This window comes from Salvelinus sp. IW2-2015, unplaced genomic scaffold (genome assembly GCF_002910315.2).
Source record: "Salvelinus sp. IW2-2015 unplaced genomic scaffold, ASM291031v2 Un_scaffold4987, whole genome shotgun sequence".
In the NCBI taxonomy this organism is placed as follows: Eukaryota; Metazoa; Chordata; class Actinopteri; order Salmoniformes; family Salmonidae; genus Salvelinus; species Salvelinus sp. IW2-2015.
This window is the reverse complement of record NW_019946255.1, coordinates 1-10,691: the sequence shown is the minus strand read 5'-3', so window position 1 is coordinate 10,691 and position 10,691 is coordinate 1. Positions and strand designations below refer to the sequence as shown.

The window sequence follows — 10,691 nt, the reverse complement described above, 5'->3', positions numbered from 1 at the left end:
TGCTCTGACAACAACCAGGTGGAACCCAGAAGGTTCTGAAGCCAGAGTTCTAGACAACCAGGGTGGAACCCAGAGGCTTCTGGAAGCCAGAGTTACTAAACAGTCTGCACGACAGACAACCAGGGGGAACCCAGAAGGTTCTGGAAGCCAGAGTTCTAGACAACCAGGGGTGGAAACCCCAATGTTCTGGAAGCCAAGTTCTAGAACAGTACTGCACTGACAGGACAACCAGGGGTGGGAACCCAGAGGTTCTGGAAGCCAGGAGTTCTAGACCGGGTTGGAACCCAGAGCGTTCTGGAACCAGGAGTCTAAGAAACCAGAGGTGGAACCCAGAGGTTCTGGAAAGCCAGAGTTCTAGGGACAGTCTGCTCTGACAGACAACCAGGGTGGAACCAAGGTTCTGGAAGCCAGAGTTCTAGACAGTCTGCTCTGACAGACAACCAGGGTGGAACCAGAGGTTCTGGAAGCCAGAGTTCTAGAACAGTCTGCTCTACAGACAACCAGGGTGGAACCAGAGGTCTGAAGCCAGAGTTCTAAACAGTCGCTTGACAGAAACCAGGGCAAGGAACCAGAGGTTCTGGAAGCCAGAGTTCTAGAACAGTCTGCTCTGACAGACAACCAGGGTGGAACCCAGAGGTTCTGGAGCCAGCAGTTCTAGAACAGTCTGCTCTGACAACAACCAGGTGGAACCCAGAGGTTCTGGAGCCAGAGTTCTACGAACAGTTGCTCTGACAGGACAAACCAGGCGTGGAACCCAGAGGTTCTGGAAGCCCAGAGTTCTAGAACAGTCTGCTCTGACAGACAACCAGGGTGGAACCCAGAGGTTCGGAAGCCAGATTCTGAACGTCTGCTGTTGACAGACAACCAGGGTGAACCCAGAGGTTCTGCGAACCCAGATTTCTAGGAACAGTCTACCCTGACAGACAACCAGGTGAAACCCAGAGTTTCTGGAAGCCAGATTCTAAAACAGTCATGCTCTGACAGACAACCAGGGTGGAAACCCAGATTCTGGAAGCCAGGTTGCTAGAACAGTCTGCTCGACAAGACAACCAGGGTGTGGAACCCAGAGGTGCTGGAACCAGAGTCTAGAACAGTCTTGCTCTGACAGACAACCAGGGTGGAATCCAGAGGTCTGGAAGCAGAGTTCTCGAAACAGTGCTGCTCGACGACAACCAGGGTGGAACCCAGAGGTTCTGGAAGCCAAAGTTCTAGAACAGTCTGCTCTGACAGACAACCAGGGTGGAACCCAGAGGTTCTGGAAGCCAGAGTTCTAGAACAGTCTGCTCTGACAGACAACCACAGACTCACAAATTACAACACAAGAGTGGCTGGCGATTCTGAACACTTCTACATCTGTTTAAAAAGCTGCAAATATTCACCATGGCAACACCTCAGGTCAGGGTCAAAGGTCACTTGTGATGTCATAGGAGCCTAGTCTGACCCTTGGGTCTCTGAGGTCAGAGGTGGAAGGTCCACTTAATTTACAGCGATGTCATCACAAAAGAGCCACCGCGGTCAAGAGGGTTGTTGTTTAGAAAGGAACTGAGAGGCATCACCATGGTGACCCCATGAGGCTGGTGGTGACCATGGTGACTCCCACTGCCAGAGGAAGAATACTTGCGGCCATTTTATAAAAACATGTCACTTAATTCTGTCTTTTAGGAAAGGAGAGAGAGAGAGAGACACACTACTGTAAGGAGGAGTGTGGACGTGGGTTGCTGCTGGTTATCTTTGCTAGTATCACAGGACAAACAAAAATCAGCATTTTACAAAATCCTGGAAAAAAATATCCTCCGTTTCCATGGTACTGGTTTGGGAGGAGTCAGAGAAAGACCCCCCCACTTCCTCATTCCTTCTCCTTGACCGACTCCGCCTTCACAGCCTCAGTCTCCTGCAGACAGAAACAAATATACCACGATGTCATACATGATGTCATAAAGGGACCAGGAAGTACCCGTGGGAGGTACGATGTTTCCATCCATGGTTCCATGGCCAAGGAAGAGATTACTAGCTAGCTGGGAGTTAGTAGTATCACCAGTAGTCCACTGTTCTCCGAGCAGACAGACACACAGTGATGTGTTAGAGGCTGCCGAGGGGAAGACAGCTCATAATAATAATTGCAGGAATGGAGTAAATGGAACGCAATTATGAATGATACCATTCCACTTATTCCGCTCCAGGCATTACCACGAGCCCATCCTCCCCAGCCTCCTGTCCTGTACATACTGATGGGGGAAACACACACACATTTCATACTGCAGTCACAACCACACAATGTTAGTGTACACAACCACGTCAAGGTTTAAGCTAAGGTTTAAAGTGCTCCAACACTTAGTTCGTTTACAGCACACACACACTGGTTAAAGCCACCCACAGAGGTTAAATCCCCCCCAACATTATTGATAGATATCTATCACACACACACTGGTTAAAGCCACCACAGAGGTTAAATCCCCCCCAACATTATTGATAGATATCTATCACACACACACACAGCACCAGTCAAAAGTTTGAACACATCTACCCATTCAAGGGTTTTCTTTATTTTTACTATTTTCTACCTTGTAGAATAATAGTGAAGACATCAACACGATGAAATAACACATATGGAATCATGTAGTAAACAAAAAAGTTAAATAAATCAAAATGTATTTTATATTTAAGATTCTTCAACGTAGCCACCCTTTGCCTTGACAGATTTGCACACTCTTGGCGTTCTCTCAACCAGCTTCATGAGTTAGTCACCTGGAATGCATTTCAATTAACAGGTGTGCCTTGTTAAAAACAAAGTTAATTTGTGGAATTTCTTTATTTCTTAATGGGTTTGAGCAATCAGTTTTGTTGTGAAAAGGTGGGGTGGTATACAGACGATAGCCCTATTAGTAAAAGACCAAGGCCATATTATGGCAAGACAGCTCAAATAGCAAAGAGAAATGACAGTATCATTACTTAAAGACATGAAGGTCAGTCAATATGGAAATGTCAAGAGCTTTGTAAGTTTCTTTAAGTGCAGTTGCAAAAACCATCAAGCGCTATAAATCTGTGTTTCCTGGCCTCTTTCTTCCATTTAAAGGGGTATCAACCAGATTCATTTTCCAATGGCTTCCTCAGGCTGTGACCAGGCTTAGACATAGTTTCAGGCTTTATTTTGAAAAATGAGCGAGATTTTTCAAAAGTAGTCAGGTGTCCTCTGATTAGTTTCCTGCGCGCGAGAGGGGTAGCTCGACATTTTCTTTCTCTCTTTTATTGAATAGGTTACGGTCCGATTGAAATATTATCGATTATGTTTGTTAAAAACACCTGAGGATTGATTATAAAAAACATTTGACATGTTTCTACGAACATTACGGATACTTTTTGGAATTGTCGTCGAACGGAACGAGGCTTTGGTTTTCTGAACATAACGCGCAACCCAAATGGCGTTTTTTTGTTATAAAAGTAATATTTATCGAACAAAAATAACATTTGTTGTGTAACTGGGAGTCTCGTGAGTGCAAACATCCGAAGATTATCAAAGGTAAGCGATTCATTTTATTGCTATTCTGACTTTCGTTACCATGATAATTTGGGGCTAGCTGTTGTAGCATTGATTGATACACTCACAAAAGCTTGGATTGCTTTCGCTGCAAAGCATATTTTCAAAATCTGACACGATAGGTGGATTAACAACAAGCTAAGCTGTGTTTTGGTAATTTCACTTGTGATTGCATGATTATAAATATTTTTAGTAATATTTTGCGCCCTGCAATTCAGCGGTTGTTTAGGAAAATTATCCCGCTAAAGGGATCCGTAGCGCAGAGAAGTTGCTCTTAACTGCTAGCTACCTGCCGCCCGATTGGTTATATCAAACAAAACTGCGTCCCAAATTGCACTCCATTCTCTACATAGTGGAGCCCATGGCCCAGGTCAAGCCCCATGTCAAGCCCATGGCCCCAGGTCAAGCCCCATGGCCCCAGGTCAAGTCCCATGGCCCCAGGTCAAGTCCCATGGCCCCAGGTCAGGCCCATGGCCCCGGTCAGGCCCCATGGCCCCAGGTCAGGCCCATGCCCCAGGTCAAGTCCATGGCCCCAGGTCAAGCCCCATGGCCCCAGGTCAAGCCCCATGCCCCAGGTCAAGCCCACTGGCCCCAGGTCAAGCCCCATGGCCCCAGGTCAAGCCCCATGGCCCCCAGTCATCCCATGGCCCCAGGTCAAGTCCCATGGCCCCAGGTAAAGTCCCATGGCCCAGGTAAAGCCCCAGGTCAAGCCCCATGGCCCCAGGTCAAGTCCCATGGCCCCGGGTCAAGTCCCATGGCCCCGGGTCAAGTCCCATGCCCAGGTCAAGCCCCATGGCCCCAGGTCAAGCCCCATGGCCCCAGGTCAAGCCCCCATGGCCCTAGGTCAAGCCCCATGGCCCTAGGTAAAGCCCCATGGCCCTAGTCAAGCCCCATGGCCCTAGGTCAAGCCCATGGCCCCAGGTCAAGCCCCATGGCCCCAGGTCAAGCCCATGCCCCAGGTCAGCCCCATGGCCCTAGGTCAAGCCCATGGCCCTAGGTCAAGCCCCATGGCCCCAGGTCAAGCCCCATGGCCGCAGGTCAAGCCCCATAGCAGCAGGTCAAGTCCCATGGCCCCAGGTCAAGTCCCATGGCCCCAGGTCAAGCCCCATGGCCCCGGGTCAAGCCCCATGGCCCCGGGTCAAGCCCCATGGCCCCAGGTCAAGCCCATGGCCCCTAGGTCAAGCCCATGTCCCCAGGTCAAGTCCCATGGCCCCAGGTCAAGCCCCATGGCCCTAGGTCAAGCCCCATGGCCCCAGGTCATAAGTAGTGCACTATGTAGGGCTCGAGGGATTCTTGAAAGTTGGGACAGTCCTTGTCCAGCAGGCAAACTTCATTTGTATACGGATGGCTAACTATGGAAATTCCTTTGGTCTCAAGAGCAATTCAGAAAGCAGATTGAGGACCTTAATACTGATGAATGTGATGTTCTGGTGTCTCTTGGGTAATTCAGACAGCAGATTGAGGACCTTAATACTGATGAATGTGATGTTCTGGTGTCTCTTGGGTAATTCAGACAGCAGATTGAGGACCTTAATACTGGTGAATATGTCTGTTCTTATGACCGTGTTTTTCTTTCTGCTTGTATTTATATGTTGATGTATTTTCTGTAATGTATGTAGTTCAGGGCTCCTCTGTAAAAAGAGACATTGGTCTCAGTATGACTCCCTGATAACATAAAAGGTTAAATAAAAAAATAAAAAATTGATTGTTTCATTATTTGAGCTTAAAAATGTAATTTAATAAGGCATTTTTCAAGAAATATTCTCAATATTATTCATTTATTTATCAGATCTGTGACAGGAAATGCCCTTGTCCAGAGCAAAGAATCACAATTTCAAACTCCAAAAAGTGTTTAAAATTCTAAAAAGTGTCTCGTAGTTTATTGCCACATTTGACTTTAAATAATATCTCTCTCTAAACTGTGATTGGCCAACACATAGTGCAACAAGACAACACATGGTCCTGAAAGTCCTCTACTTCTTTCAGAGATTTAAACAATATACAACCTGAACCTGTCAATTCCATTTCCCTTATAGAGTTATGGTTCAAATATGTTCATTTTTAAATTAGGTTTTTGAGTCATATACAACTGAGACAAAACTAAATCGCTACTAAGTATACCTATTGAATAAAGYAGAAAAATATGGAATTTGTCAACTCTGTAAAAAAAAAAAAAAACTCTGTCAGAGTGCTGAAAGGTCTGAGAACGGTTACGTTTTTATTGGGGATTTGCAAATAAATAATATTCAATATTTTACAAAATGTTTGTATTTAACTTAGATTTTTTAGAAGCAAAAATATGTCTGTTTTAAGTACCTGTTGTTAACGTCGTCAGAGGCTTGTCAACTCAGTCACCGATGACTAACCCTGTCAAGATAGTTTTTTTTCTGTCAATGTTATTAAAAAAAACTATTTGAATCACTGTTCTGCAACACATGGTTAAACTATTGAAGTATTTGCTGAGCGAAGGGGTTTATGTTCTGAACCTAGAAAAACATGCAAACTGCTAATGAAATTAACCGTCAGGGTATTATATAGCGCTATAAAAGACGTTCGGAGATTTGTATTATATTGAATAATCTAATGTCATGGTGTTGGACTACAGACTACAGACCCGGGTTCAATCCCAGGCTGTGTCACAACCGGCCGTGACTGGGAGTCCCATAGGGCGGCGCACGATCGGCCCAGCGTCGTCCGGGWTAAGTGAGGGAGTGGCTTTACTTGGCTCATCGCGCTCTAGCGACTCCTTGTGGTGGGCCGGGTGCCTGCAGGCTGACTTCGGTCGTCAGTTGAATGGTGTGTCCTCCGACACATTTGTGCAGCTGTCTTCCGGGTTAAGCGGGCGGGTGTTATTTGTGAGAGAAAAAAGTGGAGATTGTCTCGTCTTTCAAGAATCCCTGAGGGAATAGGGTTCCATTTAGGAAACAACACTCTGGTTAAATCACACTCTGTCTAGATCCCACCTAACACTCTGGTTAAATCACACTCTGTCTAGATCCCACAGCACGCCATCTATCTGTCATACCGTTGACTCTGACTGTCTCACTATGGCCTCTGGCAGACATGGAGTAGGGAGCAAGACTTCTGTAGTAGGTCACACTGACACTGGAGCGAGACACACACATCTGTGTGTGTGTGTGTGAGGCAGATATTGAGACAGGGAGAACATTGAAGGAATACATGTTAGATGATTATAATCCCACCACCAGCCCCCTACTCCTTCTACATGTTAGATGATTATAATCCCACCACCAGCCCCCTACTCCTGCTCGCTTCTCTCCTTCTACATGTTTAGATGATGTATAATCCACCACCAGCCGGCCCTAACTGGCCTTCTACACTGTTAGATGATTTATGAATCGCGCACGACCAGCCCCCTACTCGCCCTCCTCTCCTTCTACGATGTTAGATATTTATAATCCCACCACCAGCCCCTACTCCTTCTCTCCTTCTACATGGTTAGATGATTATGATCCACGACCAGCCCGCCTACTCCTTCTCTCCTTTACATGTTAGATGATTATAATGCCGCAGCCAGCCAGCCCCCTCTGCCTCCTCATCTTCCTTGCTACATGTTAGATGATTATAATCCACGCACCAAGCCCCTACTCCTTCTCTCCTTCTAGCATGTTAGATCGATTATAATCCACCACCAGCCGCCCTACTCCTCCCTCTTCCCTCTACATGTTAGATTTATTATAATCCCACGCACCGAGCCCCCTACTCTCCTATCGCTTCTACATGTTAGATGGATTATAATCGCCACCACGCCCCTACTCCTCCTCTCTCTTGCTAACTGTTAGGATTGATTTATAATCCCACAGGCCAGCCCTACTCGCTTCTCATTCCTTCTACATGTTTAGATGTTTATTATTAATCCACCACCAGCCGCCCTATGCTTCTGTCCTTCTACATGTTAGATGATTTATAGATCCCCACCACGCAGCACCCCTACTCCTGTTCTACTGTTAGATGATTATAATCCGCAGTCCACCAGCCTCCCTACTCGCTCCTCTCCTTCTCTACATGTTTAGATATTTTAATGCGCCGACCACCAGCCCCTACTGCTTTCTCCTTCTACATGTTAGATGATTATCAATCGAACCACCAGCCCCCTACTCCCTGTCTCTCCTTCTACAATGTTGAGATGATTATATACCGCACCACCGGAGCGCCCTACTCCTCCTTCCCTCTACATGTGTAGATTATTATAATCCGCACCAGCCAGCCCCCTACTCGCTTCTCTTCCTTCTACATGTTAGATGATTATACATCGCACCACCAGCCCCTACTCCTCCTCTCCTTTCTTACATGTTAGATGATTATAATCCACCACAGCCCCTACTTCACCTTCTACTGTAGATGAATTAATAATCCGCACCACGAGTCGCCCCTAACTTCCTTCTAGCATGTTATGATGATTCTAATCCCACCGACCAAGCCCTAACTCCTCCTCTCCTTCTACATGTTAGACTGATTTATAATCCGCAGCCACCAGCCCCCTCCTCCTGTCTGACATGTTTAGATTTGATGTATAATCCACACCAGCCCCCTGACTCTCCTCTCGCTTCTCTAGTGTTCGATGATTATGACATCCCACCCACCAGCCCCGCTACTCCTCCTCTCCTTCTCTATGTTTTAGCTGATTATACATGCGCAACCACCAGCCCCCTACTCCTTCTCTCCTTCTACATGTTGAGATGATTATAGATCCCACCTGCGCAACCCCCGGCTACCTCGTGCCTTCTCTCCTTCTACTGTGTAGATGATTAATATCCCACCACCTAGCCCCTACTCCTCTCTCCTTCTCAGTATGTTAGATGATTATGATCCCACGCACCAGCCCCCTACTCCTTCTCTCCTTCTCATGTTAGGATGAGTTATAATAGCCACGCACCAGCCCCCTACTCCTTCTACTACATGTTAGATGATTATAATCCCCAGCCACCGAGCGCCCGCCTATCCTTCTCTCCTTTCTACAATGTTAGATGATTATAATCCACGCACCAGCCACCCTAACTCCTCCTCTGCGCTTCTAGCATGTTAGATGATTAATAATCCACCGACCAGCCGCCCCTAAGCTCCTTCTCGTCCTTCACATGTTAGATGATTATAATCCAACGACCGAGCCCCTACTCCTTCTCTCCAGTTCTACATGGCTTCAGATGCTTATCATCCACCGGCAGCCCCTACTCCTTCCTACATGTTAGATTGATTATAGATCCCGACCAGCGCATGCCCGCCTACTCCTTCTCTCCTTTACATGCTTAAGATGATTATAATGCCCAACCCCAGCCCCTACTGCTCCTTCACATGTTAAGTATTATATAACACACCACCAGCCCCCTACTGCCTTCTCTCCTTCTACATGTTAGGATGATTAAATCTGCCACCCACCAGCCGCCCTACTCCTTCCTTCCTCTACATTTAGATGATTATATCCCACCACCAGCCCCACTCTGCCTCTCTCCCTCTTAACAGTGTTAGATGATGTAAATCCCACGCACAGCCCCCTACTCCTTCTCCTCCTTCTACATGTTAATGATTATAAATCCCACTACAGCCCCTACTCCTCTCTCTCTGTCATACATGTTAGATGATTATAATCCCACCACGCAGCCCCCTACTCTCTCTCTTCTACATGTTGATTGGATTATCACGCACCACCGAGCCCCCTATCCTTCCTCTCTTCTACATGTTAGATGATTATAATGCCCACACAACGCAGCGCCCTATCTCCTTCTCTCCTTCTATACATGTTAGATGATTTATAATCCCAGCCACCGAGCCCCCTACTGCCTTCCTCTCCTTCCTACATGTTTAGAGTGATTATAATCCGCACCATTACTCAAGCGCCCCTACTCCTTCTACATGTTTAGATGATTATAATCCAGGCCAGCCAGCCCGCTACTCCTCTCTCTTTCTACATGTTAGATGATTATAATCCACCACACAGCCCCCTAGCTCCTTTCTCCTTCTGACTGTTAGATGACTTAATAATCCCACCACGGCAGCCCGCCTACCTTCCTTCTACATTGTTAGATGATTTTATATCACACCAGCCGGCCCTAGCTCCTTCGTAGCATGTTTAGATGATTATAATCCAGCCGACCAGCGGCCCCTAGGTCGCTTCTACATGTTAGATTGATTTATTTAATCCCACCGCCAGCCCCTACTTCCTTCTACAATGTTAGGATTTGATTATAAATCCCCACCACCGCGAGCCCCTACTCCTGTCTCTCCTTCTTACATGTTAGATGTTATAAATCCCACCCACCACGCAGCCCCTTACCTGGCCTTCTAGCATGTTAGATGATTATAATCCCACCACCGAAGCGCCGCCGCCTACTCCTTCTCTCCTTCTACATGTTAGTGAGTTATAATCCCGCCACCAGTGGCGCGCCCTTTGACTCCTTCTACCATGTTTAGATGTTATAGATCCCACCACCAGCCCACTACTCTTCTATCATGTTAGATGATAGTAATCCGCACACGCAGCCCCTACTCCTTCTACAGGTGTTAGATGATTATAATCCCACCACCAGCCCCCTACTCTTTACTCCTTGCTACATGTTAAGATGATTATAATCCCACCACCAGCCCCCTACTCTTCTGCTACATGTTAGATGATTATAATCCAACCACCAGCCCCCCTACTCCCCTCTTCTACATGTTAGATATTTTAATTCCACCACCAGCCCCTACTCCTCCTCCGCTTCTAGCATGTTTAGATGATTATACGATCCCACGCACCAACGCCCCTACTTCCTTCTACATGTTGATGAGTTATAATCCGACCACGAGCCCCTACGTCCTTCTAGTCATGTTAGATGGATTATAGATCGGCCACCTACCAGCCCCGCTACTCCTTCTACATGTTAGATGATTATAATCCGACCCAACCAGCCCCTACTCCCTTCTCTGCTTCTACATGTTAGATGATTTTTTTAATAAAACCCACCAACCGAGCCCCCTACGCTCCTTCTACCATGTTAGATGATTATAATCCCACCAGTCCACCAGAGCCCCCCTATGCTCCTCCTCTCCTTTCTCATGTTAGATGATGTATTAACATCCGCCACCAGCCCTATCACTCCCTCTCCTTCATACCATGATTAGCCAGTTGATTTACATTCCCGCACCCACCAGCCCCTAC

General features: G+C 46.9%; 2 long non-coding RNA genes across 5 annotated transcripts; one reads left to right on the top strand and one right to left on the bottom strand.

The window, feature by feature from the left end:
* Positions 1–17: 17 nt before the first annotated feature.
* Positions 18–1,261, top strand: LOC139026517 (uncharacterized). Of its 2 annotated transcripts, none has more exons than XR_011478337.1 (4): positions 18–75; positions 575–662; positions 1,095–1,130; positions 1,191–1,261. It is a non-coding gene; the product is annotated as an uncharacterized lncRNA (long non-coding RNA). The 2 variants fall into 2 exon arrangements; XR_011478336.1 differs by lacking the exon at positions 1,095–1,130 and adding an exon at positions 746–823 and having other exon boundaries at positions 575–683.
* A 304-nt stretch (positions 1,262–1,565) lies between these two features.
* Positions 1,566–10,449, bottom strand: LOC112077852 (uncharacterized). 3 transcript variants are annotated; one of them, XR_011478335.1, is made up of 5 exons: positions 10,390–10,449; positions 10,050–10,188; positions 8,635–8,686; positions 6,561–6,815; positions 1,566–1,891 (listed from the first exon to the last, which is right to left on the bottom strand). It is a non-coding gene; the product is annotated as an uncharacterized lncRNA (long non-coding RNA). The 3 variants fall into 3 exon arrangements; XR_011478333.1 differs by lacking the exons at positions 8,635–8,686; positions 10,050–10,188; positions 10,390–10,449 and adding an exon at positions 7,045–7,075; XR_011478334.1 differs by lacking the exons at positions 8,635–8,686; positions 10,050–10,188; positions 10,390–10,449 and adding an exon at positions 7,045–7,075 and having other exon boundaries at positions 6,561–6,807.
* Positions 10,450–10,691: the final 242 nt, after the last annotated feature.